Below are 6840 nucleotides of genomic sequence, written 5' to 3'. Positions count from 1 at the left end.
CACACAGTCCTGCCCGAGGCAGGATTCGAACCTGCGACCGTAGCGGTCGTGCGGTTCCAGACTGAAGCGCCTAGAAACGCTCGGCCACTCCGGCCGGCCTAGGAACCGATGACCTCAGCAGTTTGGTCCCATAGGAACTTACCACAAATTTCCAAAATTTTCTTTCTAATAAAACTATGAGTATGTGGTTATAATGCCGAAGATGTCCCGTAGTTCACGCCACTAACATAGGTAAGAACAACGTACAAAACGTATCCTTTCATAACGTGCTTTTGTTGTTCGGAAATTATTTAAGCTGCCGACAATTCTTCCGGGCTGTATGGCCGTGGTCCATGGAACTCTTCTATTCCTGACGTTTCGTCCAAAGCTACGTTGGACATCATCGGAGGTGCTCCTAGTCGTGCTGAGTCTTGCCGACTGATAGAAGAGTTGCATGGATCACGGCCATACAACCCGGAAGAACCATCGGCAGCTGAAACATCCGGTCGTGAAAGCCTTCTCTGTATAATTATTTAAGCTGTTTCACAACCTGCTTAATATGGGGGGTTGATCCTAGTTTGGGGCCCGCGGGGGACCATGAGTCGATGCTCAGTATCGGCCAGAGTCACATTTGGGATGAGGTCTGATTAGACTAATGAGATGAATGATAATGCGAAACTATGTGGTCAGACAAAACACAAAAACAAGAGCACAGCGATATAACATGTAATAAACGACGATGAGAAAAAATTATTGATGCATTGGTGTTGTTAATAAAGCAATGCTGATAGTGTGCCCTTTATTACGACCTGATAGATGAAGTCTGACTATAGATCGTTTATTATATTATTTATTTAACCACACACCAACTGTAAAGTCTTTACCGCAACATTTTTATAACCTACTTATGAAGCCTTTAGGTCAGTCAGTTATCTTCAGCTGTGTGATACGTCACACAGTCAAGCATAATACCTGAATAGGAGTTCATAACTGATAAGGAAACCAATGAAACTTACAAGTATTAAGACGAGAGGAAACCTCAATAGTAGCCTGTTAACTAAAAGATCAGTGTTACATGAGCAAGCATGAGGTTACAGACATAAACGTGAGTTACAAACTCGCCAGATGGAGTGGTGTTTTTATCTGGTGACTACTGTAGGTTGAATAATAAAAATTAAATTTTACAGTGTGAACAAAGATGCCAGATATACAACAGTATGCATACAGTGGGAAACATATGGGACATTCTGGTAGGCATATCGTAAGAACGCCAACGGCCTTGTCGCAGTGGTAACACCGGTTCCCGTCAAATCACCAAAGTTAAGCGCTGTCGGGCTGGGCTAGCACTTGGATGGGTGACCATCCGGTCTGCCGAGCGCTGTTGGCAAGAGCGGCGCACACAGCTCTTGTGAGGCAAACTGGAGAGCTATTTGATTGAGAAGTAGCGGCTCCGGTGACGAAAGCCGACAACAGCCGGGAGAGTGGTGAGCCGACCACACGTCCCTCCATATCCGCATCCAGTTACGCCTTTAGGCTGATAATGACACAGCGGTCGGTCAGTAGCGATAGGGTCCTCCAAGACCTGTTAGGATGGAGTATATCGTACAAACAAACAATTGAGAGTAGAAAAAAGCGTGACTACACAACATCAGTTTTATCACTTATCAGTAATAACTGGTAGAAGTCAACGGTTTTCTGTTCTATACAGGGTGTTACAAAAAGGTACGGCCAAACTTTCAGGAATCATTCCTCACACACAAATAAAGAAAAGATGTTATGTGGACATGTGTCCGGAAACGCTTAATTTCCATGTTAGAGCTCATTTTAGTTTCGTTCTTCCACCTACGCTCAATGGAGCACGTTATCATGATTTCATACGGGATACTCTACCTGTGCTGCTAGAACATGTGCCTTTGCAAGTACGATACAACATGTGGTTCATGCACGATGGAGCTCCTCCACATTTCAGCCGAAGTGTTCGTACGCTTTTCAACAACAGATTCGGTGACCGATGGTTTGGTAGAGGCGGACCAATTCCATGGCCTCCACGCTCTCCTGACCTCAACCATCTTGACTTTCATTTATGGAGGCATTTGAAAACTCTTGTCTACGCAACCCCGGTACCAAATATAGAGACTCATCGTGCTCGTATTGTGGACGGCTGCGATACAATACGCCATTCTCCAGGGCTGCAGCAGCGCATCAGGGATTCCATGCGACGGAGGGTGGATGCATGTATCCTCGCTAACAGAGGACATTTTGAACATTTCCTGTAACACAGTGCTTGAAGTCACGTTGCTACGTTCTGTTGCTGTGTGTTTCCATTCCATGATTAATGTGAATTGAAGAGAATTAATAAAATGAGCTCCAACATGGAAAGTAAGCGTTTCCGGACACATGTCCACATAACATATTTTCTTTCTTTGTGTATGAGGAATGTTTCCTGAAAGTTTGGCCGTACCTTTTTGTAACACCCTGTATGAAAGCTCAAAAATGCGTTCCGCAAAACACTGCTCTCATAACCAGATTGTAAAACTTACCTCAAGGGGTTAAAACACACAAAAGTCCACCATCACATGCGAGGCGTTCGTAAAATAAAATAGGATAAAAACACCATGGACGGTGGGTCTTCGTCTTACATTAAACTTGTCGTCAGCTGGCGTTCCACCTCGCGGCACACACTGCACGAGGCTGCATTCTACTGATCTCCTGTCGGCTCCAAGAGAGTCAAGTTGACGCTGCGCTAGAGATCCGAGAGTTCTTGTGAACTGAACACGTCTGCCATTTTACTGGGTATGCGCAGCTATTAACCCAACCATAATGCTTCTCCCGAGGTCAATCATTTTTACTCATTTCAAAAGATATTACTTGCGTGTTGTCTACGATCGTTAGCCTCTAGGTATTTCGTTAGAGAGGAACTGCAAACTTATAACTATGCATCTGCTTTAAAAAAATTCTAAAACCCGTTTCGCTATCTTTCACTTGCGTGATGCTTACTCGATGCTAATGTCGTCTCTTTTCCAGATAACTATAATTTTCCTCTTGTGTATACTAATTGCCAAAAGAGAATTCTGTAAACTGATAGTAAAGAAGAAACAAGTGCAAATAATGGCTGCAAGCCGAGGCTGAAGATACGCTGAGTGTCCCAGGAGGAACACTCAATATACAGTAATGTGATAGGAACAATCATTCGAAGCAATGAAGTCTAATAATCACGGGCTGTAAAATGGATACACGAAGAGCTACGAGCACTTCTTCATCTTCGATACCGCGAAACAGATCCCCCCAATTAAAAAAGTCTTCATCAGGTTATCTTCCATTAGGAAAGAGAGTGCACTCAGCGATTGTTATGTAATTTATAAATGATAGAGCGCAGCAGTAAGTCGTCCCTTTTTTTGCGGGTTTTACTATCCAAATCCGCCGGCCGATGTGGCCGAGTGGTTCTAGGCGCTTGAGTCTGGAACCGCGCGACCGCTACGGTCGCAGGTTCGAATCCTGCCTCGGGCATGGACGTGTGTGGTGTCCTTAAGTTATTTAGGTTTGAGTAGTTCTAAGCTCTAGGGAACTGATGACCTCAGATGATGAGTCCCATAGTGCTCAGAGCCATTTGAACCATTTACCCAAATCCAGATTTCGGCTAGTGCCTAGCCATTATCAGTGCAGTATTTTTTAAGCTCGCTACATGTTAGTTTCCTGTTGTTCGGGCGTCAGTCACAGTTCTTTGAATACTACAGTCACAGTTCTTTGAATGCTACAGTAGTATTCAAAGAACTGTGACTGGCGCCCGAACAACAGGAAACTAACATGCAGCGAGCTTAAAAAATAGTGCACTGATAATGGCTAGGCGCTAACCGAAATTTGGATTTGCGTAATAAAACCTGCAAAAGAAAGGACGACTGATTGCTGCGCTCTATCATTTATAAAAAGCTCTTTAATTACCATATTTTGCGGGGATGCAGTACGGATCAAAACAAGAAAAAATAGTCTAGTAAATATGGGTTCTAAAACGCATACCATATGAGAGACGAGTACTTGTTCATAAGAAGAGGAATTTTTCACAGTAGTGAAAATGAACAAGTTATCATAGCTCTTAAAGCATGCAGTTTAGAGGTCATATATAATGAACGTTGTTTCTTGTTTTGGTCCCTACTATCATGTCTCAAAATATGGAAAGGAAAGACCTAGTAGTAGCAGAGATTTGTGTTAGTGTATGAAAGACAAAAAAGTGCTCATAGTTCTTAAAATTTGCATTTTAAAGCTCATGTTTACTAGACGTTTTTGCTTGGAATGATATTTCATGTTATATTCCTAAATATTGACCATTCTTTCTGGGTCACCCTGTATGTGTGAGAAGCAACAACATTACAGAGCAGTGAAGGCAGCTTTTGGCATTACATCGAGGTCACATCATTGTCAACTGTATCTAGAGAAACTGCTGAGGCAGGCAGTGTAGCTGAAGCAGGAATATTTTCTGCGGCATGAAATTGTCAGATATTTGTTTCCAGAATTTGTTACATTAAGATAACAGATGTTAGTAGATCAGTTGCAAATTGCTCAATTATTTTATCGTCACCACTATCTTCCAGTGTAGCAACGACTGTCACCAGGCATCAGTCGAATCCTCCACACTTCGGTAAACAGAAGCTGACGCAATTACTCTAGGACACATTTCTGATGTTCTCTTACACCCCTTCATCACCCATCGTCCGCCCCATTAGCTGAATGGTCAGCGCTTTGGATTGCTACGCATGGGGGCCCGGGTTCAATTCCCGGCTGGAGAGAAGATTTTCTCCCCTCAGGGACTGGGTGTTGTGCTGTCCTTATCATCATTTCATCCACATTGTCGACACGAAGGTCGCCCAATGTGACTTCGCTCTCAATAAGACCTGCACTTGGTGGACGAACAACCCGCCAGGGAACTCCCGGCCACTAACGCCATACGCTCATTTCCATTTCCATCGCGCATCAGGATGCCGCTAGGAAGGGAGGGACTAGTACTATTTTTCGTAAACACGTAACAGAGGCCAAACTGATCCTCTGGAAATGGTTGATAACTGTCGGAATCGATACAGCCCTTATAGTTGCAAAGAGCCTGTTTTTGTATGTGATCACCAGCTGGTCAGATTGGGTGCTGTCGACCAATGCTGCGGGTAAGGTCCTATGCTGACAACCCTTCCCGTCGTGAAGTGAAAACGTACACACCATGAACGCTTGAAATTACCCTCCGCTTACCGTTATGTTCAAGAATGGACGCACTATGCACTCTACTATACTGCGCTGAGAAATCAGATAAATTCTTACCTCTATTACACACGAGGATGTAGTAGGGATTTCCTGTCGACAAAAGAGTTTTAAGAAAGAGATTAACGATCAAAACCATGCAAGTCAAGAGGGAGCTGCCATGCTGTTTTGAGCAGTTCATTTAAGCGTCATAAAGTTTATACTTTATAAATGTTATGCAGGTGTGAATGAAAATACAAAAGACATATGTAATAACAAATTCCAGAATAGTAAAATAAACATGTATATCAAGAACTTGAGTGCGCATGACACGGAAGATCAACAAGAGATCTTTCGTAATCTGATTGAAAATAATGAAAATTACAATCGTCGTGCAGTCGTTTATCAAATATACGTTGCGTCTAGATACACAACCTGGTTTATGTGAGGTAACAATGACAATAAAAAATATAAAAAAGTCACATGAAACCGGGAACTAAAGAAACAAAACGTCAGCTGACTACAGAAAAGTAACATTTATCAACTTATGAGCAATAGTGGATCTTAGCCTTTATAACAAATGAGTGCCATCACAGCATCATTTTTTTGTAACGGTATTTTAGATGGTTATGTTAATTCAAAGACTATGACGGGGGGTGTTTTTAAGTACATTTCTGTTCAATTAACATGTTGTATGAATATGTATTTTATTCTTTTTTCCTCATTTTTATGGAGTATTTTCAGTGTTGGTACAAATTCGGTACCAGATCATAAAAATCTTAAATTTACTTATTGTCTGTATTGGTGTAAATTTCTGCTAAGACTGTATTAACAGGTGATGGAATAAGATCTGCTCTGTGTTTAGTCTAATGCGATGGTCCAGTTATACACACTAATAACAGCCTTAAGATTTTGCTAAAGCGGAAAATTATTTTGTTAAGATAAGGGATTGTGGACAGCCGCACTTGCGTGAGAACGCGGGAGTGAAACTGCGCGTGCTCATTTCGAAAACACTTATCCAGTTGGGCGTGATTTAGAAGAGACGACTTAATACGACTCGGGAGCTATTTTGAAAGATGTGAATAGTCACTTGAAAGTTTTTTGCAGAATGGAGTCGATTTGGAGACTGTCGAAACGAGATACAGTCTGACGCATTGTTAAAATAATGGCGGACTGTACCATTATTAAAGGAGACAAACATCTATAATTAAGATCTGGAGTGTGCGAAGAAAATCTGTTAGTAAAAGGACCTGGCGAGAAGTCTGGCTTATGACATAGATGCTTTGAATGGCATTAGATTCTAATCTGTGGCTAGAGCCTATTGGTTGTGACGTTCACAACAATGTTGCAGGACAACGGAAGATGCAACCGATTAAGTTGATTACGAGCGCGTTCGTAACAGACTGACATTACGAACGAAGATATAAGGGCCATTCGCAAGTTTTGATGGCGAAGAAAGACTGAATACACGTACATGATCCGAAAAAATAAACTGGGAGCAGACGTGTCTCCATGTGTGTAGATATACAGTGTTTGAAACTCTCATGTCGAAACCTCCTGTTGCTACAGGAACTGAGGCGTGATTGGAGGAAGAAATTAAGAGTGGAAGATATTCGTCACAGTGGTCGACCACCATCTGCC

The 6840-nt window shown here is 42.3% G+C and overlaps 1 pseudogene; it reads left to right on the top strand.

Moving 5' to 3' along the window:
• Positions 1-1248: 1248 nt before the first annotated feature.
• On the top strand, positions 1249-1366 carry LOC126196147 (5S ribosomal RNA; annotated as a pseudogene).
• Positions 1367-6840: the final 5474 nt, after the last annotated feature.

This window comes from Schistocerca nitens, chromosome 7 (assembly GCF_023898315.1).
Source record: "Schistocerca nitens isolate TAMUIC-IGC-003100 chromosome 7, iqSchNite1.1, whole genome shotgun sequence".
In the NCBI taxonomy this organism is placed as follows: domain Eukaryota; kingdom Metazoa; phylum Arthropoda; class Insecta; order Orthoptera; family Acrididae; genus Schistocerca; species Schistocerca nitens.
The sequence above is the reverse complement of the archived record's forward strand: the minus strand, read 5'-3'. Positions and strand labels throughout refer to the sequence as shown.